General features: G+C 46.2%; 1 long non-coding RNA gene across 1 annotated transcript in view; it reads left to right on the forward strand.

Annotated features, from left to right (window-relative positions):
* The window catches only part of LOC115083443, a 57,520-nt gene that overhangs the window by 6,978 nt on the left and 26,405 nt on the right, over positions 1-24,137 (forward strand). Inside the window, exons 2-3 of the long non-coding RNA XR_003854338.1 lie at positions 2-117; positions 19,302-19,392. This is a non-coding gene — a long non-coding RNA (uncharacterized LOC115083443). The remainder of the gene's footprint in view (position 1; positions 118-19,301; positions 19,393-24,137) is intronic.

The following is a 24,137-nucleotide window of genomic DNA, read 5'->3' on the forward strand; positions in this document are numbered from 1 at the left end:
GTATCCGAACTGCTCTAAGAAGAGGAAAGAAGCTTGTTTCGTTGATCAATTTACTCTTTGTGGTACTGATGGACAGGAATATAGTAATGAATGTGACTTCTGCAATGCAAAGAAAAAGTAAGTATCTTCTCTCCTGAGAGCTGGGTGAGGATGCAGAATCCCAACTCATTACAATAATGAATATGACTTCTGCAATGCAAAGGAAAAGTAAGTATCTTCTCTCCTGAGAGCTGGGTGAGGATGCAGAATCCCAACTCATTACAATAATGAATGTGACTTCTGCAATGCAAAGGAAAAGTAAGTATCTTCTCTCCTGAGAGCTGGGCGAGGATGCAGAATCCCAACTCATTGCAATAATGAATGTGACTTCTGCAATACAAAGGAAAAGTAAGTATCTTCTCTCCTGAGAGCTGGGTGAGGATGCAGAATCCCAACTCATTACAATAATGAATGTGACTTCTGCAATGCAAAGGAAAAGAAAGTATCTTCTCTCCTGAGAGCTGGGTGAGGATCCAGAATCCCAATTCATTACAATAATGAATGTGACTTCTGCAATGCAAAGGAAAAGTAAGTATCTTCTCTCCTGAGAGCTGGGTGAGGGTGCAGAATCCCAACTCATTACAATAATGAATGTGACTTCTGCAATGCAAAGGAAAAGTAAGTATCTTCTCTCCTGAGAGCTGGGTGAGGGTGCAGAATCCCAACTCATTACAATAATGAATGTGACTTCTGCAATGCAAAGGAAAAGTAAGTATCTTCTCTCTGAGAGCTGGGTGAGGGTGCAGAATCCCAACTCATTACAATAATGAATGTGACTTCTGCAATGCAAAGGAAAAGTAAGTATCTTCTCTCCTGAGAGCTGGGTGAGGATGCAGAATCCCAACTCATTGCAATAATGAATGTGACTTCTGCAATGAAAGGAAAAGTAAGTATCTTCTCTCCTGAGAGCTGGGTGAGGAGGCAGAATCCCAACTCATTACAATAATGAATGTGACTTCTGCAATGCAAAGGAAAAGTAAGTATCTTCTCTCCTGAGAGCTGGGTGAGGATGCAGAATCCCAACTCATTACAATAATGAATGTGACTTCTGCAATGCAAAGGAAAAGAAAGTATCTTCTCTCCTGAGAGCTGGGTGAGGATCCAGAATCCCAATTCATTACAATAATGAATGTGACTTCTGCAATGCAAAGGAAAAGTAAGTATCTTCTCTCCTGAGAGCTGGGTGAGGGTGCAGAATCCCAACTCATTACAATAATGAATGTGACTTCTGCAATGCAAAGGAAAAGTAAGTATCTTCTCTCCTGAGAGCTGGGTGAGGGTGCAGAATCCCAACTCATTACAATAATGAATGTGACTTCTGCAATGCAAAGGAAAAGTAAGTATCTTCTCTCTGAGAGCTGGGTGAGGGTGCAGAATCCCAACTCATTACAATAATGAATGTGACTTCTGCAATGCAAAGGAAAAGTAAGTATCTTCTCTCCTGAGAGCTGGGTGAGGATGCAGAATCCCAACTCATTGCAATAATGAATGTGACTTCTGCAATGAAAGGAAAAGTAAGTATCTTCTCTCCTGAGAGCTGGGTGAGGAGGCAGAATCCCAACTCATTACAATAATGAATGTGACTTCTGCAATGCAAAGGAAAAGTAAGTATCTTCTCTCCTGAGAGCTGGGTGAGGAGGCAGAATCCCAACTCATTACAATAATGAATGTGACTTCTGCAATGCAAAGGAAAAGTAAGTATCTTCTCTCCTGAGAGCTGGGTGAGGAGGCAGAATCCCAACTCATTACAATAATGAATGTGACTTCTGCAATGCAAAGGAAAAATAAGTATCTTCTCTCCTGAGAGCTGGGTGAGGATGCAGAATCCCAACTCATTACAATAATGAATGTGACTTCTGCAATGCAAAGGAAAAGTAAGTATCTTCTCTCCTGAGAGCAGGGTGAGGATGCAGAATCCCAACTCATTACAATAATGAATGTGACTTCCGCAATGCAAAAGAAAAGTAAGAATCTTCTCTCCTGAGAGCTGTAGCTCAGGATGGTAGAAGAACTCATTACAATAATGAATGTGACTTCTGCAATGCAAAGGAAAAGTAAGTATCTTCTCTCCTGAGAGCTGGGTGAGGCTGCAGAATCCCAACTCATTGCAATAATGAATGTGACTTCTGCAATGGAAAGGAAAAGTAAGTATCTTCTCTCCTGAGAGCTGGGTGAGGGTGCAGAATCCCAATTCATTACAATAATGAATGTGACTTCTGCAATGCAAAGGAAAAGTAAGTATCTTCTCTCCTGAGAGCATGTATGTCTGCCTGCCTGCGTGTGTGTGAGAGTGCCTGCATGTGAGTGAGTGCTTGCCTGCATGTGTGTGTGCCTGTCTGTGCGTGTGTGAGAGTGCCTGCTGTGAGTGAGAGAGTGCTTGCCTGCATATATGTATGAGTGCCTGCACACATGTGTATGGGCGCCTGAGTGCATGTGTGTGTATGACAGTGTGCCTGCATCTGTGTGTGTGGGTGTGTATGAGAGAGACTGCTTGCCTGCTTGTGTGGGTGTGAGAGGTACCTGTGCCGTGTGTGTGTGTGAGTGAAAGACAGGTTAAACTTTGTGCATCCTCCTCCATTCTACGGCAATTGCAGAGGGACTGGAAATCTAAAATTCGCTAAGTACGGAGAGTGAGAGATTTTTTAAATCCTTAGCAGTTTTATTACTGGCTGTAATGCACTTGCTGCTTTGAAATATTTTATCGGTGAAGGGTAAGTTTTTAAACATTCTTGTATGTGTTTTTAATTATTGGATGTTGCTCTATTCATCAGCTGATTTGACATTTTTCTTTTTATTGCTATGGTTGATCTGTTCTATTTCTTGATTTTTATGCATTGGGGGTGACAACTGAATTCCATTGATTTCCTTTAGTTTAAATGACTGTTGACATGTGCTCCGAGTTTCTCACTTACGATATAATTTCCTGCTAAGGACAGATGCAGGTGATCTTGCTGTACAGAATGTTATTATTACGTATACTGCACCAGCCCTCAATGTATCCAAATCCTACTTTCCATCAAGTTTTTAGCCACATGTTGGAGTTGTCCATTAATGATTTCACCTTTCCCTTCCCTCTCTGTGAACTGGTAACACTTCTGAAAAGGGAAAAATCTGAGCCCTCTGCCCAAGCTGCTGCCACAGATTCTGGAAATCCGTTTCTAGCAAGGATGGATGCTAACATCAGTTTTATGTTCCTTACTTTATTTCTTAATGGATTTGACAATTTGGTTTGTAGTTCTGCAAGCTGAGGAGGATCCTGGAATGCATTTTCCTATTGTATGTCCTATTGTATGTCCCTCTGGCTTCAGAGGCACCAGGTTAGTGCCTCTGAAGCCAGAGATTCCAGCAGAGCCCTTCATGGCATTTTGTGGATTCTGTCGGATTCTGCTGAAATTATCTCCCAGCGGAGGGAGAATTCTGCCTCCATGCTTGATGGCATTATGTGGTTTCAGTGTCCTCTTCATTTTCCAGTGCAGAAAACTTGTTTTCTTTGAGTATCATGGCTTTCCAAATCCTCTGAAGGAGTGAGGACAGATATTCTGGATGCTGCACAGTTGGAGTGTTATGGTTTGTGTTGTGCTCCTGCCCGCAAGGAGCGTGGGCAGGCTCTTACCTTCTCACAGCCACAGCCAGCCGGGCTGCTGACGCTGCTTGCTTCCTCCCTGAATCAGCTGGGGCCATTCCTGCAGCTGCTGCCATGCGGTCGGCTCCTCTGCTCATGTTTCTGCCTTCCCCCGACGTACTGCTGCGATCACGGGACCTTTCAGCCAGCAGGGAGGCTGTCCCTCCCAGTGCCTGCTACAGCCCGGGTCCTTGCCTGTCTGGGAAGCCGTCCCTGCCAGTGCCTGCAGTCTTACCTCTGCTCCTGGGGCTGTCTTCACGGCATGGAGCCGTTCCTGCAGTCAGCCCTTCCCCCGCTTCCTCTGCAGCCAGTCTTACCTCTCTCTGCTTCTGTCCTTGCAGCTGGGAGCTGCTCCACTGACCTGCCTTCACCCAGCTCCAGCCCAGGGCTGCTCCACTGCTTCCTTGGCCTTCCACGTGGCTGAGGACGCCACCAGCTTCCAGCTCTTCTCTCCAGCCTCCTAGGGCACGAGCGCGCGCCTCTCTGCTCCTCTTAAAGGGCCAGCCAGGTGTGGCCCCCTGCTGACCCCTCCCTGGGCGTTGTCCACCTCAGCCCTACTAAAGGGCTCAGCTTTCAGTGTGTCTTTGCCTTCGCAAGGAGTTGGTCACTCCTGAGATCCTTCGCTCCAGGAAGTCGTCCGTGTTCCAGCACTTCTGCAAGGTCCTGTGTTTCGTGTTACCTGTCGGAGCTCCTCGTCCAGTCCTGATGTCTGCCTGCCGTTCCAGTCCCAAGGTCTGTCTCTTGATCCAGTCCTGATGTTCCTGCTGTTCCTGATGTCCATGTTCCAGCCCTGAGGTGTGTCTCCTGTTCCAGTATCTGTGTTCCAGTCCTGATGTTCCTGATGTCCATGTTCCAGCCCTGAGGTGTGTCTCCTGTTCCAGTATCTGTGGTCCAGTCCTGATGTTCCTGCTGTTCCAGATATCCTTGTTCCTGATCCTGATGCCTAACCTGCCTTGTGCTGCCAGGAGAGCAGCGTATCCTTGCCTTGTGCTGCCAGGAGAGCAGCGTATTCTTGCCTTGTGCTGCCAGGAGTGCAGCGAACCTGCTTCCTCTTTCCTGTGCTCTCCCGCTCTCTGCGTGGTCCGCGACCAGCCTTCCAGGGCTGAGTAGGGCGCGCATGGGACAGGGTGGTCCGCGACTCAGTTCCGCGGGTGGCCTGAGTAGGGCGCCCTGAGGGTCAGTGCCCATGTCTACCTTCAGCCCTTGTTCCTGATTCCTCCTCTGTGCATCCAGTCCTGAGTCCACGCCTGTGCCTGTCCACGTCTATGCATCCTACACCTCATTCCTGAGTCCACGTCTTTGCCTGAGTCCACGTCTATGGATCCTGCACCTCGTCCTGAGTCCACATCTATGCCTGAGTCTACGTCGTTCCTGAGTCTCGTCTGAATCCATGTTCCAGTCATCGCTGTCCTGGCCTCCATCCGGCCTGCCGCTTCGTGCCGTACCCTGCGGCAGGTCCGAAAGGGCTGGGAACGGTCGGAGGACTGTTCACAAGACCAACATTGCGTTGTTGGGTCTTCCGAAGCGTGCAGGTCCGGAGGAGAGCCTGACTTCCATGTCACTCCAGCCCTGCTCCCGTCCAGCCCATGCTCGGGCATGCCACGCCTCCCAAGGCACTTCTTCAGAGTCCTCTGGGGTCGAGCCGTGGCCCAAGGACACACATCACCCAGGAGTGGGATCGCTCTCCTAGCGCTCCACAACAGTTTGTGCAAATTCGTGAACCCTGGACCTAGATGAGAGGTGTCCCCGCCCACAGGGCGGAGCCCTGTGAGCCTCATCAAAGGTGGGCATGGTCTCAGCAAGGTGACACTGCTATGATAGAGACTTTATTGAGGAAAAAGAAAATGCAAGACCAGAGGAGTGGAGCCTGCAAAGCACAGTTCTATAATGACAGTAGTAGAGTGGTACTGCAGGTGAAGATACCTCTGAGTGTGGATTCGCTAGTAGCCCGCAGCGCGTGGTACGCAGAGGGTTACTGTATGCAGATGGAGATGTCTCAGAGTGCTGATCCGGTAGTGGCTCGCAGTGCAGGGAACGCCAAGGATAGCTGACTGCGTTGAGTATGGTATAGTAGCAGGGAATGGAGGTACAGGAACCAAGAAAAGGATCGTCCAAGGTGCAGCAAAACTCTGTAGCTCAGGATGGTAGAAGAGATGCACTGAAGAACGGTAGTGACCTGAGGAATGGGATAACCCGTGGAGGCTTCAGTGACCTAGGCAATGAAGAGATGAAGCAGGTACTCACACAGGAAGTCCAAGGCAGGAAGGCCCTCCAAGGAACGGATAGCCAAGACGCGGGAAGCCCCCGAGGAGCAGGTACCCGGAGCGTCTTAATGCCAGGAAGCGCAACTGGAACAGAAGATCCAAGTTGGAGCAGAATTATACAACGAGAGAACTCCTTGCTAACTCATCGCGAGGGGTTGCTGACATCATCGGGAGGAGACGCCCCCGAGGTTCCCGCTATGACGTACACAAAAGGAGGCCCTGCACGTGCACGTGTGCCTATGTGACTCCGGAAGCAAAATGGCGGCCGACAACACCCATGCTGTCCCGGGAATGCCGGGGAAGTTGGCATTGGTTTGTAGAGGCCGCTATTCTCGCAATCATTAACAGTGCAGAGAAAAAAGAGGTGAGCATGAGAGGTCGCAGCCATCTGCGACCGATAGGCGCAACATGGAGAAGCGATTTTAAACATAGACAATTCCGCTTTCAGTTGAATCAGCTCCTTTTTTATTGCAGATGGCTGAAGGCAAATAGGACAAGCCTTGAGCTTCCAGATGGTCTGCCTTAGTACCAAGACACCACAGTTGTTACACAGAATAGCAGTCATATGCAGATCTGTCTTACAGTGCACCTGCATTGTGATACAGAGTTTTTTTTGTAAATACAATTTTTATTGAGTGATTCACACAGAAAAAGGGGAGGTGGACCGGTGACAAGGGGAGGTGGACTGGTGGCAAGCCTCTCGCGAGACCTCCGAGGCGACCACAAATAAAAATTAAAAAAAAAATTAAAAAAGCAGCCTGTTAAATAGGAAGGCAGAAGGAAGCAAAAAAGGAAGGGAACCGGTAAGCCCTCCCCGGAAGCCCCGATGCCTCCCCAGAGCCCTTTAAAGGGCTGAAACGGCTCCAGGCGTCGCGCGCCTAAGGAGTGCGACAAAGGGGCCTGCCCCTTCGTGCGTACCAGCACATAGAACTAGAAGTCACCCTTGCTATCTCCTTCTGTTACTCCACCCTCTCCTTAATCCAACCACCCTAAATCAGTACTCCTCAAGCATTCTTCCAGCCACTCCAACTTCCAGCAATTGTCCAACCACTCCAGCATTCATCCAGCACTCGTCCAGCCACTCCAGCATCCAGCATTCATCCAGCCACTCCAGCAATCGTCCAACCACTCCAGCATCCAGCATTCATCCAGCCACTCCAGCAATCGTCCAACCACTCCAGCATTCATATAGCAATCGTCCAGCCACTCCAGCATCCAGCATTCATCTAGCCACTCCAGCAATCGTCCAACCACTCCAGCATTCATCTAGCAATCGTCCAGCCACTCCAACATCCAGCATTCATCCAACAATCATCTCCACCAGCAATCACTCCAGCACCCAACACCTCCTGCACCCTACATCCTCACATCACTCATTTCTTCTAGCAGCTATATTTCCCTCCACAATCCTAACCGTCATCCACTTTCTTCCAAAAAGACAACATGCTACAAACCTTCCCCATACCGATTATCCCTCGCTCACTCCCCAACAGAGCTAATCCACCCTTGCTCAATCTACGCTCAAAGAGATCCCTGATTCCAATCATGATCTCCCCACTAACACAATTCCTAGGCTTATCTTTAATCACCTTAACCCTTCTCAACTCGCAGTCGCTCTAAAAAAAATCCTACATGCTCAACGACCACCTCCTGGACACCCAACCAGACATCTGTGCCATTACCGAAACATGGCTGAAAAACACAGATACTGCCATAATTAACCAACTACCAATACAACAATATGACATCTTCTCTAACCCCAGACCTAAAAAAAGAGGGGGTGGAATAATGCTAATTGCAAAAAAAGAACTGAGACTATCCCAGCAAGCCTTCAAATCGACGACCAAACTAGAAATCGGACTATTCAAATCCTCCCAGATTCAAATCTGCCTTATTTACGCCTCCCCCGGGGCTCCTAGAAGCCGACCCCTCTCCCCTCATCAAAATCATAGCCAAACACATCAACACTAACTCACCTGCTATCATTTTAGGAGACTTCAACATCCATGTTGACTCCCCCTCCCCATCATCCAATTGTGAAGCCCTTCTCTCCTCCCTCCAGGCTATGGGATTCAAACAAATTATAAACAATCCCACATACAAGGCAGGCCACACGCTTGACCTGATATTATTTATTTATTATTTAACACTTTTCTATACCGACCTTCAGAGTAAAACCATATCGGATCGGTTTACATCGAACAGGGTAAAAAAACTGGATCGACAACTAAAGTAAATAAACAAATGAAGTGGAAGAGGCAAAGTTACATTCAACAAGGGGTATGAACTTGGAAGCTTAATCAGCTGGAAAGAGAGGTTAAAGCCGGCAGTAATTATAAATATAATACAATAGAGAAAACAGGTTAAAGCATAATGTGCTTAGAAGTACCAGAGTCCATCGTTCAGGCAGAGGATAGGTCCATCATTCAGGCAGAGAGTAAGGACAAACTAGTGTGTATCTGGGGGTTCTGAGAAGGCTTGGTGGAAGAGCCACGTCTTGAGTTTTTTCCTAAATGTTAAGAGGCAGGGTTCCAATCTGAGGTCTGAGGGGATGTTATTCCAGATAGATGGGCCTGCTGTCGAGAAAGCTCGGTCTTTGGTCGAGGTGAGGCGTGTGGCTTTAGTTGGGGGAAATTGCAGGGTACCTTTGTGAATTTCTCTAGTTGGTCTGTTGGAGGAATGGAGTTTGAAGGGGATTTCGAGGTCGAGTTGAAGTTGGTTGTGGATGGATTTGTGTATTAAGGTGATTGATTTGTGCAGGATTCTGAAATTAACTGGTAACCAATGTAGGTTTCTGAGGATGGGTGAGATGTGTTCTCCACGGTTAGTGTTGGTCAGCAATCTCGCTGCGGTGTTCTGTATCATCTGCAGTGGCTTGGTGGTAGATTTGGGGAGGCCTAGGAGGAGGGCGCTGCAGTAGTCAATTTTGGCAAACAGCAAGGATTGGAGAATTGTCCTGAAGTCGTAGAAAAATAGGAGTGGTTTGATTTGTTTTAGAACCTGGAGTCTGTAGAAGCAGTCTTTGGTTGTGGTGTTGACCATTTTCTTTAGGTTTAGGCGATTGTCGAGAATTACCCCAAGGTCTCTTACATGCGTATGGGTGAGATGGGTGTTGTCGGGGGACGGTGGGAGGACGTTATCTTGGTCTGAAGAGATGAGGAGGAACTCTGTCTTCGAGGCATTGAGGACCAGGTTTAAGCTGTTGAGAAGGCTGGTGATAGATAGTAGGCAGTTATTCCAGTTATTTTGAGATAGATTCTGTTATAGGGATCAGAATCTGTACGTCGTCTGCGTAAAGGTAGTGAATAAGGTTAAGATCAGTTAGCAATTGGCAGAGGGGGAGGAGGTAGATGTTGAAAAGGGTCGGAGATAAGGAGGATCCTTGTGGTACACCAAGTGGGGACTTTGTCAAGGGTGATTCTTTATTATTGATTTTGACTTTAAAGGTTCTATTGCAGAGGAAGGACTTGAACCAGCTGTGGGCTGATCCGGAGATACCAATGTCTGTTAGGCGATCCAGGAGGATGGAGTGGTTGACGGTGTCAAATGCCGCCGAAATGTCTAGCAGAATTAGTATAAAGGAGTGGCCTTTGTCTAATCCCATGATAATATGGTCTGTAAGTGAGATGAGGAGGGTTTCCGTGTTGCGTGATTTGCGGAAACCATATTGCGAAGGGTATAAGATGTTGTGATCTTCTAGATACTCTGAAAGCTGGGTGTTTATCAATTTCTCCGTTAGTTTGGCTAAGAAGGGGAGATTAGAGATAGGGCGGAAACTGACTAATTCGTTGGGGTCTAAATTGTGTTTCTTAAGGAGGGGTTTGAGGGAAGCGGTTTTTAGTCTGTCTGGGTAAATCCCTTGAGTTAGAAGGCAGTTTATAATACTTGTCAGAGGGCCAGAAATCGTGTTTGGGATGAGAAGTAAGAGTTTCAATGGGATATTGTCTGCTGGGTGGCTAGATGGTTTCTGTCTTTTTAGGAGGGATTCAATCTCCTTGGGGGAGATTGATTCGAAGCTGTTGAGCTTGGCTCCTGTGAGGGGGTGAGGATTCACGCCTGAAGTGAGAGGTGTAGTAATAGAAGGGAGGAGGGCAAGCGTATTCGAGATCTTCTGTTGGAAAAATGATGCGAGCTCATTAGCCTTGGATAGTGCTTGTTCGTCTGGTATAGACGGGGGGGGGGGGGGGGGGGGTTGGTTTAGTGATTTGTGCTACATAAGAGAAAAGAGCCTGGGCATCATACTGGAGATGGTGGATTTTGTTGGCATAGTATTCCCTTTTTGTTGTTAGAATAGAGGTCCTGTAATGATGCAAAGTTCCTTTGTATGCTGAAAGGGTAGATGAGTTGGGGGTTTTGCGCCATCTATTTTCCTTTTGATGTAGGTCTTGTTTCATCCGTTTAAGTTCAGAGGTGAACCAGGGTTGATTTCCTTTTTTTGCTGGATTAATTGTTTTGGAGACTATTGGGCACAATTTGTTTGCAACTGCTTCCGTAATTTTATGCCAAAAAGATAAGAACCATAGTACTGAAACGCTGCTAGTTTCCCTTTCAGACTCTATTCTAAAAACACTAGATTCTGGTCATTCATACATTCTTGCCCTTCTTGATATTTCTTCGGCATTTGACACAGTCAATCATAATATCCTACTAGCCCTCCTCTCTCAAATCGGCATCACTGGCACTGCATTATACTGGATCCAATCTTTCCTGAAAGACAGGACATACAGTGTCAAGTTGGGATCCCAAATATCTAAAGCAAGAAATCTGCTACAAGGTGTACCACAAGGCTCTTCGCTATCATCAACCCTGTTTAACATTTACTTAGCTCCTCTCTGTCGACTCCTAGCAAAACTGAATCTCCGTCACTTCATATATGCTGATGACGTACAGATTCTCATCCCTATTAATGATTCCCTCTCTAATGCTCTGAAAACCTGGGAATCAGCTCTGGCTGAAATAAAAAAGCTTCTCACAGATAACTTCCTAGCTATAAACACTTCCAAAACTGAACTCATCCTCATCACGCCACACAATAACATCTCCTCCAACACATCCCATTTTTCAACTTCAGTTCTTCCCCAACTACAGCAAGTCCGCAGTCTTGGCGTCATAATTGACAACCATTTTACATTAAAGAAATTCATCTCGGCCACAATAAAAAATGGTTTTTTCAAACTTCACACGCTAAAAAGAATTAAACCTTTTCTTCACCCACAAGATTTCCGGACGGTATTGCAAGCTACCATACTACCAAAAATTGACTACTGCAACGCATTACTCTTAGGTCTCCCTAAAAACTCAATTCAACCTTTACAGATGTTACAGAATGTAGCAGCTCGACTAATCACCAATACCCGCCACCATGATCACATTACACCTGATGTGAGAAAGTCTGTTTAGTGAACCCTTGGCCCGGCTGCCTGAACAGCGGAGTCCAGACGATGGAAAAGGAGCCGGGAGGCGGCACGGATCTGGCGTGGAGGAAGGATTGTTCGCCCTGGAAACCCGAGACCCCCCCAGGAGGAGCCTGTAGGGGTCCGGGTCGCTGGGACTTAGGAGGTCCGGTGATCAAGGCTGGCTGAGGACGGGAAGAGTCGAGCAGAAGTCCGATGGTCAAGGCTGGCGGAAGACGAGAAGAGTCAAGCAGGAGTCCGATGGTCAAGGCTGGCGGAAGACAAGAAGAGTCAAGCAGAAGTCCGATGGTCAAGGCTGGCGGAAGACAAGAAGAGTCAAGCAGAAGTCCGATGGTCAAGGCTGGCGGAAGACAAGAAGCTGAAAAGGCAGGAGCGGATCCACAGGAGCGGGAACTGGAACAAGCAGGAACGGAGCAAGGCAGGAACCACAGGAGCAGACACAGGAACAAGCAGGAACAGGTACAGCAGGATACACAGGAACAAGGACCGGAACAAGCAGGAACGGAGCAAGCTGGATCCAGGGAAGCAACTAAGTACTCACAGGAGCGACCTCGTTGCAAGGCAAGGCAGGAGAGACTGAAGCTGCCTTAAATACTCAGCCAGGCTCCGACGTCAGCAAAGGGGGCGGTTCAGCACTTCCGGGTGCTGGACCTACAAGAGCAGTCCCTTCGCGCGCGCGCGTACCCGGCAGGGGGGAGGAGTCAGAATCGGCCTCGACGGTGTCTCCACGAGGGAGACACCGCTGCCATGCGGCCGACCAGGCCCAAAAGTCCGGCGGAGCGCGGCGATCCCGGGGCCCTCGGGACAGAGGTAAGAGCCCGGTCGCTAGTCTGGCGACCGGGATAGCAACAACACCAGCTCTCATGTTCTTGCATTGGCTTCCAGTAGCATCTAGAATTATCTTTAAAGTTCTCTCCCTTATTCATAAGTTGGTCTATAACCAAGAGATGCTATGGTTCTCGGAGCAGTTTGTTTTCCGTACCTCTAAGAGACCAATAAGAAATATCCATCAAGCTAAATTTGCAGCTGCGCCTATTAAACATATCAAACATGTGACCACAAGAGACCGCGCTTTCTCCATAGCGGGAATCAACCTATGGAACAAGATGCCCACTGACTTGCGTCTGGAACCCTGCCATAAGAAATTCAAACAAGGCCTCAAAACGTGGTTATTTGAACTAGCTTTCACACAATGATATCCAATTAAACTGAAATGCCATTCAATTTGCATCCCCCTTTTTATCCCCCTGCTCATTGTCCCTCCTACCCACTATCCCTCCCCAAAATTCTTCCTCTCCCATTTGCCCGCTCTTTCCCCGATTATGATATTTTAATTGATTTTAGATAATAGAATTATCCTCTGTTCAATATAGAACTTGTATTCCCTCTCAGCACCGTTATTGTATTATATGCTCTATGGTTTTAGTGTTGGTTCATAAATATTTTTAGTTACTTCAATTTCATTTTTGTATGTTAAACACTAATGGAGGGTCCACGGTCTGTACAGCCTATCTTTCCGTCAATCCTGTTATTTGTAATTAATTCTAATTAATACTTATTAATAATGTCAATTGTAAAGCCTGTTGCTAAGTTATTGTTAAATGTAAACCGCGGTGATATATATCCTTACGTACTGCGGTATATAAAAATCTCTAAATAAATAAATAAATAAGGCTGAGTCAGGATTGGATAGATCTAGGTTTGTGAGTTCCTTGGAAAGCTGATCACTAAGCATATCAGATGGGCATGATTTCCTGAACTGAATGGTAGAAAAGTGATGTGAAGTGTGTGTCTGTTTATTTGTGGAGAAGGCGGATTTTATCAGGAAGTGGTCTAACCAGGGGATAGGGGTACTGAGGGTTCCATTGTATAGGAGAAGTTAGAGTTGATGAAGATTAGATCCAGGGTGTGTCCAGCTTTGTGTGTAGGGTTGTTGATGATCTGACTGAATCCCATTGCATTGAGGGCAGTGAGGAGGGCTTCACAATTAGAGGAGCGAGGTAAGGCGTCGATATGGAGGTTAAAGTCACCCATGATCATGGTTGGGAGGTCTGAGTTGATATCTTCACTATGGATTCTATAAGGGGCAAGGGGTCGGTTTCTAGTACTCCTGGAGGAGCGTAAACTAGTAGTAGTTGCAGTTGTTTTGATTTGACTAAACCCAGTTCCAATTTGGAGTCAGACCTGATTGTATGTGCAGTAAGTCTGAGTTCTTTCTTGGTGGCTAGAAGAAGACCACCCCCTCGTTTTTTGTGTCTGTGGAAGGTGACGATGTCATATATATGTGTAGGAAGTTGGTTGATTAGAGCAATGTCCGAGTTTTTTAGCCAGGTTTCCGTGATGGCACAGATGTCTGGGTTGGCGTCCAGGAGGTAGTCGTTGAGGATGTGTGTCTTTTTAGTCAGGGATTGTGCATTAATAAGGGTTACCGAGAGTAGAGCGAGCCCTAAGAACTGGGTCAGAGGGGTGAGCATGATTGGGATGAGAGATTTGGAAACTCTTGATGGTATTTCTTGATCCGGAAGAGTGCTTGAGCGGTGGCGGTGGTATCTGATGGGGATCTGATGTGTTAGCATTTCTTCCTGGAGCTCCGTTAGGGGGAATTGGGCGTGAAATGCAAAGGGGATAGCTATGAGAAGGGGTGAAGTCTGGTTAATGGCGGTACTGTGGAATGAACTGCGTTGGGCTCTATCGTATGGAGTCTGCTATTGACGGTCTCTTTAGACGGTCTGGAAGAAGCTATGGTAGCGTGGTCTCTGGAGTCCCAGGGGTGGGCAGGTTTAACTCTTTAGAGGCCCCTCTTTCTTTACCCTCTCTTCTTCCTCTCGCTGGGTGTTGCGGTGTTCTGGATCCGGCCAGATGAATGGGTCTGATGTTCCTGTGCAGTTGCTGTCTGGGGGACTATTGCCTGTGTCTGGGTGAGCGCGGGGATTGTCTAGGAGGTGAGGGGTGAATGCTATGGAGTGCTGGCTGAGGTAGGGATATCAATCAGTGTAGTGGCAATACTTACTGGGGAACACGAGTTCTTCTGAGGTAGCGCAGGGGTTCCGGAGACTGTTGCCTATGTCTTGGAAGGAGGGTGATGCGGTGGAGCCGTGAAGAAGGTTCGGTGGGGTCCTTGCAGGGCTGAGTGAAGGTGCTGCACGAAGGGGCGCACAAAGGGGCCTGCCCCTTTTTCGCACGGTGCCTAGCAGAGCACTAGTGTAAAGCCCAGCAGGGCCGGCTCTGATAGGGTGGGTGCTGTTTGGTGGGCGGGCCTTAGGCGCGATTCTTTTCAGTTCTTTTTTTCCTTACAGATTTCCTCTGATGGCGGCCGATATGGACGCGCGGTCGGCGCTGGAGCCACCCAGGTGTGGAGGGCAGTCACTGACCTGACCTTCCCCCAGCAGGGCTTTGGCGCCGGTCGCGCAGGTCTTCGACAGCCGTGGCGATCCGGGGGTCGGCGCAGAGAAGAAATGGCGCCTAGCAGAGCTCTAGTTTAAAGCCCAGCAGGGCTGGCTCTGATAGGGTGGGTGCTGTTTGGTGGGCGGGCCTTAGGCGCGATTCCTTTTTTTCCTTACAGGTTTCCTCTGATGGCGGCCGATTTGGATTTCATTCATGAATGAAACCATCTCGCCCATCTCCCCACCTTCTTGCACCCCCATCCCCTGGTCAGATCACTCGCTGATAGTTACAGAATTATCTATAAAACAAAAACAGACCCTCATTGCTACTAAATCCTCTATCCAGTTCAGGAAACCTTGTTCCATGGACACTCTCAATAACAGCCTTGCCAAAGACCTAACTAAACTGGACTTCTCTGATGCTGATACCGCTATTAACCCCTGGCAAACTATCACACACTCATTAGCAAACATAATCTGCCCCTTATCTTCAAAAGTTATCAACCCGGCCTGCACGAACAAAAAACCCTGGTTCTCAACTGAATTAAGAAAACTCAAACAAGACCTACAACACAAAGAACAATGCTGGCGGAAAGATCCCTCCCCTCCCTCACTGGCTTCATACAAAACAGCAATGAAATACTATAGGACATCCATTACCCGCACCAAACGAGATTTCTATGCCAAAAAAATACACGGCTTCTTATACGACCCAAAAACTCTGTTCTCATATGTTGCAGCCCTCACCACCCCTATTCCCCCTACCTTCCCTGAAGAAGAAGCCGAAAACAAATCTACAGAGTTGGCAATCTTCTTTGACAACAAAATCAAAAACCTACTTGCCCCCCTGGCAACATCCAACCTACATCAAACCCCTCGCAACCACCAAGCCAAAATCCTTCACCAACTATCCACAAACAGATGCTAGAATCTCTTGAACCTACATCATCCCTGGAAATAGAATCGATAATCAAGAAAATGAAACCTTCTTCACACCCATTGGACCAAATACCGACCAAACTTCTTCTCACCATTCCTAACACCATTGCTAAACCTCTGGCAGACATCATAAATTGCTCACTCAATCAAGGATCTGTCCCTGACTCTTTAAAAATTGCTTCGCTGAAACCCTTACTAAAAAAACCCAACCTGGACCCAGCCAACCTTGTAAATTTCTGCCCCATTGCAAACTTACCTTTTATAGCCAAGCTAATGGAAAAGCTTGTCAACACCCAACTCACAGACTACCTTGACTCTCACAATATTCTCTACCCTTCTCAATTCGGATTCAGGAAACGCCTAAACACAGAATCCCTCCTTCTTTCTTTAACTGACAACATCCTGATGGGCCTTGACAAGGGACAATCATACCTTCTAGCCCTACTCGATATTTCCGCGGCCTTCGACACGGTAAACCATTCTATCCTCATCAACTGTCTAATGGAAATAGGCATCTCTGGCTCTGCACTGCTCTGGTTCAAATCCTTTCTGAACAACAGGCACTACAAGGTTAAAATAAATGACAAAGAATCCCACCCCATTCCTTCAAAACAAGGAGTACCACACGGTTCTTCACTTTCCCCTACCCTGTTCAATATATATCAACCTCACCCATTTTATATACGCAGACGATGTGCAAATCATAATCCCCATCTCGGATCCCATCTCCTCTACTTTAAATTTTTGGAACAACTGCTTACAAGCCATAAACCTTCTTCTCTCGAGTCTCAACATGGTCCTTAATACGTCCAAAACAGAACTCCTGGTTATCTCCCCTAGCGATAACAACCCCTTCGCCAACAATGCAATTATTCCACTAGCAAGCCAGGTTAGAGACCTTGGGGCCACCCTTGACTCTAGAATGAATTTCAAAAAGTTTATTAACACTACAACTAAAGAATGCTTCTTTAAGCTACAGGTCCTGAAGCAGCTAAGACCGCTCTTACACTTCCAGGATTTCCATTCAGTGCTTCAAGCCATACTGTTTTCAAAGATCGACTATTGTAATGCTCTACCCACCTCTTCTACTAAACCTCTACAGATGCTGCAAAACGCAGTGGCCAGGATCCTTACAAACACACGTTGTAAGGACCACATCACACCAATCCTAAAAATCCTACACTGGCTACCCATCCAATATAGAATACTCTTCAAGGCTCTCACCATCATCCACAAATCCGTCTACTAACAATCCACACTCCAACTCGCCATCCCTCTCGAACTACATACTTCCGCAAGGCTGATCAGAACCGCCTACAAAGGTTCGCTCAAGGCCCCCCCCCCCCCCAAAAAAATCCTCGGTCCACAACTCTATTCACAAGCGAGCACTTTCGACAGCAGGTCCGCTCCATTGGAATTCTCTTCCCCCAGATATACGCCAGGAACAATGCCATCTCTCCTTCAGAAAGAAACTGAAAACCTGGCTGTTCACACAAGCTTACCGTTGAAGGAACCTCTATCAACCAACACTGACTCTCACCCTTCGACCTCTTCCCTAATCCCTCCCCCCCCCTCCCCGTTTCCAGTCCCTGCCCTGACTGCTCACCTCCCCATGTCTCCTCCTCCCACAGGATATATTATGGTAATAATTGCCTAGGAAAAATCTCTGTTTATGTCTCGCTACTCTATTGTTTTTCGTTGATTATTTTTATCACTCTCTAGTTGTTATCGTTTAAAATCTTTCCTGTCTTCCATCTCCCATGTTCTTCGCTCCCTGTTTAATGTAACTTTACCTTCTACTTAGTTGTTAATTGGTTTCCCCTTGTTCTATTGTAAACCAGTACGATAAGACCTCGTCCTGAGTATCGGTATAGTAAAAGAATTTAAATAAATAAAGGGAGAAACAATACTTGTCAGAAGAACCAAAGAACATGGAACAGAATACAAATATCAACAACCAGAGTCAAAAGACCATAGAGAACCACTTAGTTACTATTTTCTCTGTGTACCTACACCCACACTTATAAACACTTCAAGGACGCCCCTTAGAAAGCGTTGTGCCAGATGGCGTCGGGGACGCTGGACTCTGAGACATCCCCCAAACCAGTTGAACCAACGACTGTAGAAGGCAAAGCCCCACCAGAACCACTTTCAGGAACACAAAGCCTCCAGACTCACCCTTAACCCTCCCCTCCCCCCCCCCCCCCCCCCCCCCCATAGCCCTTCCCCCCTCCCCCCAGGTCTAGGCAAAGCGAGCACATGGATATAGCAAAATAAACAAGAATCAAAGCGAACTCATAGGGGTGGAAACCCAATCCTTGCCAAAAAAAAAAAATATAGTCTTCTGTCAATGGTTAAGCATTGAGTATCAAACTTCGAGCATGGTGTGGCAAGGCTTGCAGATAGACCTCCCAGATGTCCATGAAAGATCGTCTTTTTGCCAGAGACATTATAGAAGTAAGATCATGAGAGGTCTTGAACGAGTAGATGTGACTTGGTTATTTACACTTTCGAATGATAGAAGGACTAGGGGGCATTCCATGAAGTTAGCAAGTAGTACGTTTAAGACTAATCGGAGAAAATTCTTTTCACTCAATGCACAATAAAGCTCTGGAATTTGTTGCCAGAGGATGTGGTTAGTGCAGTTAGTGTAGCTGGGTTCAAAAAAAGTTTGGATAAGTTCTTGGAGAAGTCCATTAACGGCTATTAATCAAGTTTACTTAGGGAATAACCATTGCTATTAATTGCATCAGTAGCATGGGATCTTCTTAGTGTTTGGGTAATTGCCAGGTTTGGCCTCTGTTGGAAACAGGATGCTGGGCTTGATGGACCCTTGGTCTGACCCAGCATGGCAATTTCTTATATTCTTATAAGATTGTCTATTTGCATCATTCGATGAAAATGATTCCTCCATGTCCAGTATGAGGGCGCTGACTGCTCCAACCAATTAAGTAAAATAACTTTTTTCCCCACCAGCCAGGCCTTCCTGACCAAAATACGCCACCCCACTTTTCTAATGACAGACTGGGGAATGCAATCAAATAAAATCAGCTGCAGAGTGATTGTGAAACGCACTTTCAAGAGATGCTGTAAATAATTTACAATTTTCTGCCAAAACAATTGTATTAGAGGACAGGCCCAAAAGGCATGAGATAAAGTAACAATGGCGAGGTGGCAACGGGGGCATGTTGAAACAGAGATGAGACGAGCTCGCCAAGCAACCTGTGGGGAAATAAAGGCCCTCCGCAGGAATTTATCAGAGTTTTTAAATACCTGGTTTAGCACTCAATTTTTAATTACTCTTAGTTCAGGAATAACTCCCCTCCCACACAAAGGAGTTACAGGAAAATAAAATCCCACATTAACACATGTGGGAGGGGGCTTTGTATCAAGTGTAATGTTATTAACGTATGATATGGAACGAGTACTATCTTGCTTGTTGTGCAGATTAATATCATGTGTGATACCAGAGGGATGTTATCATGCATGGCATGGGGATTAATATCACGTGTGATAGGGGAGGAGTATAATTATCATGTATGGGGGAGGGTTAGTGCTATCATGCATAGTTTGGGGAGTGAGATTGGGTGATTACTTAAAACTGCTGATTGCATTGCTCTTTTTTTCTCTTTTTCTCTAGGAGTCCAATGCTGAGGATGCTCCATATTGGTCCCTGCACATCTGAGGAGCAACCATGCAGTACGTGGATTCCATGACATCTTAAGCCCAACGTAGGTCACCCATCCTTCTGGATTCCAAAATACGATAAAGCATAAGATTTGCTGCAATACTTTGAGAATTCGGTGGTAATTTAAATCAATGTGCATATAACGTATATATTAACATGGGTAGGCAATAAGGATAGAACAGGATCATCTGAATCACCCTGTTTGCCCATTCCGACCTTCTTACTGTGCTGACTTGATCTGTGATTCTCTCCTTCCCCCCACCACTAATTTCCAGTTTGGGTTTCCACAAGTAGTAGTTGCTGGGTCTTCGTTATGGGTGAATAAGATGAGGGGTGGGGAAGATACAGGCAAAACAGGTGATAGAGCAGCTTTTAAACTAGAACAAAGGGGAAAGCCGACAGTCACTCAGCAGTGCATGGTTCAGAGAGAGGTATCTTCAAAGGATACTAATGATGCATTAGAATTAGGGCATCCCGACGCTGAGGTTCCAATAATAAGAAAAGTAGTCCAAGTGCCTGTAACTAAAAACTCACCTGAGCTAAAAAATTCTAACTTATCCCTATCAATTAAAAAGCAGAATGAAAATACAAACAAAATACAAACTTTGAAATGTTTATATGCTAATGCCAGAAGTCTAAGAAGTAAGATGGGAGAATTAGAATGTATAGCAAAGAATGATGACATAGACTTAATTGGCATCTCAGAGACACGGTGGAAGGAGGACAACCAATGGGACAGTGCTATACTGGGGTACAAATTATATCGCAATGACAGTACAGAGAGGAGCATCCGGGAGGCGGTGTGGTGCTTTATGTCCGGGATGGCATAGAGTCCAACAGGATAAACATCCTGCACGAGACTAAATGCACAATTGAATCTTTATGGGTAGAAATCCCTTGTGTGTCGGGGAAGACTATAGTGATAGGAGTATACTACCGTCCACCTGGTCAAGAAGGTGAGACTGACAGTGAAATGCTAAGAGAAATTAGGGAAACTAACCAAATTGGTAGTGCGGTAATAATGGGAGACTTCAATTACCGTAGGTTACCCACTCTGTAACCTACTTTCTAAGCTTAATCTAACCCACTACCTTTATGCGGACGATGTCCAAATACTTATTCCTATCACCAAATCCTTGCAAGAAACACTTAACTTTTGGAATTCATGCTTCCTCTCCATATCCAATCTCCTTGCTGATCTCTGTCTAGTTCTGAATACCAACAAAACGGAATACCTCCTAATCACCCAAGAAGGCAACTACCAACTCTCCAACACTCATTCTTCGGCACCACCTCCTCTTTCTACCCAGGTCAGAAACCTAGGAGTCACCATGGATAACCTACTGAATTTCAAAAGTTTTATCAGTAACACAGTGAAAGAATGCTTCTTCAAACTCCAGGTTCTAAAAAGACTCAGACCTTTATTGCACCCCCAGGATTTCAGATCAGTTCTGCAAGCAATCATATTTTCTAAAATTGATTACTGCAACTCCCTTTTACTTGGACTCCCTGATATCTCCCTGAAACCGCTACAAATGCTCCAAAATGCCACTGCCAGGATCTTAACTAAAGCAAAAAAAAGGGACCACATAACACCAATATTAAAAAATCTTCATTGGCTCCCTATAAAACACAGAATCACCTACAAAACCCTTTCATCCATTCATAAATCCATTAACAAAGCCTCATACCTAGACCTCAGGATCCCATTCCAGCTACATACTTCCTCCCGTCCACTGAGAGCTGCGCAAAAAGGCTCTCTGAAAATCCCTCCACTTAAAATTTCGTCAAACAAAAGAGCCTTCTCCACTGCAGGTCCGATCCACTGGAACTCTCTACCATCGGATCTTAGGCTTGAACAATGCCCCCTCACTTTTAAAAAAAGACTTAAAACTTGGCTTTTCTCTCAAGCCTACGATTGAGTAAGAACATAAGAACATAAGAACATAAGAAAATGCCATACTGGGTCAGACCAAGGGTCCATCAAGCCCAGCATCCTGTTTCCAACAGTGGCCAATCCAGGCCATAAGAACCTGGCAAGTACCCAAAAACTAAGTCTATTCCATGTAACCATTGCTAATGGCAGTGGCTATTCTCTAAGTGAACTTAATAGCAGGTAATGGACTTCTCCTCCAAGAACTTATCCAATCCTTTTTTAAACACAGCTATACTAACTGCACGAACCACATTCTCTGGCAACAAATTCCAGAGTTTAATTGTGCGTTGAGTAAAAAAGAACTTTCTCCGATTAGTTTTAAATGTGCCCCTTGCTAACTTCATGGAGTGTCCCCTAGTCTTTCTACTATCCGAAAGAGTACTATCCACAAATCCCTCCTCCAGGTCTATGCCATATAATACCTCTTAGCTCAACAACTAAAGAATTAATTTTCCAATCCCTCTTGTCTATTTTGCAGATATCTTATTCATAACTGATTCATTTTAATCGCCTGTATATAACATGTCTATTACTACTGTTGTTGTTTTAATGTTATTTGTTATTAGGATTTATTCAATTTTCTCCAAGTTCACTTTCCTGTTCCATGTAAGACTCGCATGTTAAGTCACTCCAATGTTATATGTAAACCGAAATGATTAGCAACATTGTTGCTAGAATTTCGGTATATAAAAAATGTTAAATAAATAAAATAAATAAATATTGACTGGGTAAATGTATCATCGGGACAAGCTAGAGAGATACAGTTCCTGGATGGAATGATAGCTTTATGGAGCAACTGGTTCAGGAACCGACGAGAGAGGGAGCAATTTTAGATCTAATTCTCAGTAGAGAACAGGATTTGGTGAGAGAGGTAACAGTGGTGGGGCCGCTTGGCAACAGTGATCATAATATGATCAAATTTGATTTAATGACTGGAAGGGGGACAGTAAGCAAATCCATGGCTCTCGTGCTAAACTTTCAAAAGGGAAACTTTGATAAAATGAGAAAAATAGTTAGAAAAAACCTGAAAGGAGCAGCTACAAAAGTAAAAGGTGTGCAGGAGGCGTGGTCATTGTTAAAAAATACCATCCTAGAAGCACAATCCAGATGTATTCCACACATTAAGAAAGGAGGAAAGAAGGCAAAACGATTACTGGCATGGTTGAAAGGGGAGGTGAAAGAAGATAAATATTGGCAAGTTAAATGTAAGACATTGATAAGACAGGCTAAGAGAGAATTTGAAAAGAAGTTGGCTGTAGAGGCAAAAACTCACAGTAAAAACTTTTTAAAATATATCCGAAGCAGAAAGCCTGTGAGGGAGTCAGTTGGACCGTTAGATGATCGAGGGGTTAAAGGGGCACTTAGGGAAGATAAGGCCGTCGCGGAAAGATTAAATGATTTCTTTGCTTCGGTGTTTACTGAAGAGGATGTTGGGGAGGTACCCGTAATGGAAAAGGTTTTCATGGGTAATGATTCAGATTCAGATGGACTGAATCAAATCACGGTGAACCTAGAAGATGTGGTAGGCCTGATTGACAAACTGAAGAGTAGTAAATCACCTGGACCGGATGGTATACACCCCAGCGTTCTGAAGGAACTAAAAAATGAAATTTCAGACCTATTAGTAAAAATTTGTAACTTATCATTAAAATCATCCATTTTACCTGAAGACTGGAGGATAGCAAATGTAACCCCAATATTTAAAAAGGGCTCCAGGGGCGATCCGGGAAACTACAGACCGGTTAGCCTGACTTCAGTGCCAGGAAAAATAGTGGAAAGTGTTCTAAACATCAAAATCACAGAACATATAGAAAGACATGGTTGAATGGAACAAAGTCAGCATGGCTTTACCCAGGGCAAGTCTTGCCTCACAAATCTGCTTCACTTTTTTGAAGGAGTTAATAAACATGTGGATAAAGGTGAACCGGTAGATATAGAATACTTGGATTTTCAAAAGACGTTTGACAAAGTTCCTCATGAGAGGCTTCTAGGAAAAGTAAAAAGTCATGGGATAGGTGGCTATGTCCTTTCGTGGATTGCAAACTGGCTAAAAGACAGGAAACAGAGAGTAGGATTAAATGGGCAATTTTCTCAGTGGAAGGGAGTGGACAGTGGAGTGCCTCAGGGATCTGTATTGGGACCCTTACTGTTTTATCTAACTAGATAAACGACGCTTGACCGACGTGCCGCAAATGCGGGCGAGTACGTCGGTCTTAGGCAGCGTAAAAAAAAAAAAACATGGCGGCGGCAGCGGCGGCGGTACCGGCGGCGGCAGCGGTAGTGGCAGCGGGCGGCGGCGGCAGCGGCCAGTAGCGAGGGAGGGAGGCGAGAGAGAGAGGGAGGGACGGACTGAGTGGGAGGGAGGGAGTGGGAGGGATGGAGAGAGAGAGTGGGAGGGAGTGACTGAGTGAGAGGGAGGGACTGAGTGGGAGGGACTGAGAGGGAGGGAGGGACTGAGTGAGGGGGAGGGACTGGGAGGGAGGGACTGAGTGAGAGGGAGGGAGGAGTGGGTGAGTGTGTGGGAGAGAGGTAGGGGGTGGGGAAGAGTGAGGGGAGAGGTGAGAGTCAGGGATGTGAGTAAGTGGAAGGGGGAGAGGGAGAATGAGGGAGAGGTGAGCGACAGGGCCACAGCGGCGGCGGCGAAGACAGGCGGCAGCAGTGAGGGAGGAGAGAGAGAGGGAGGGACTGACTGAGAGGGAGGGACTGAGTGAGAGGGGAGGAGAGAGAGGGAGTGGGACTGAGTGAGAGGGAGGGAGTGGGACTGAGTGAGAGGGAGGGAAGGAGTGGGACTGAGTGAGAGGGAGAGGGGGGACTGAGTGAGGGGGGAGGGAGTGAGTGGGACTGAGTGAGTG

The sequence above is a fragment of the Rhinatrema bivittatum genome, chromosome 2 (assembly GCF_901001135.1).
Source record: "Rhinatrema bivittatum chromosome 2, aRhiBiv1.1, whole genome shotgun sequence".
Lineage (NCBI taxonomy): Eukaryota > Metazoa > Chordata > Amphibia > Gymnophiona > Rhinatrematidae > Rhinatrema > Rhinatrema bivittatum.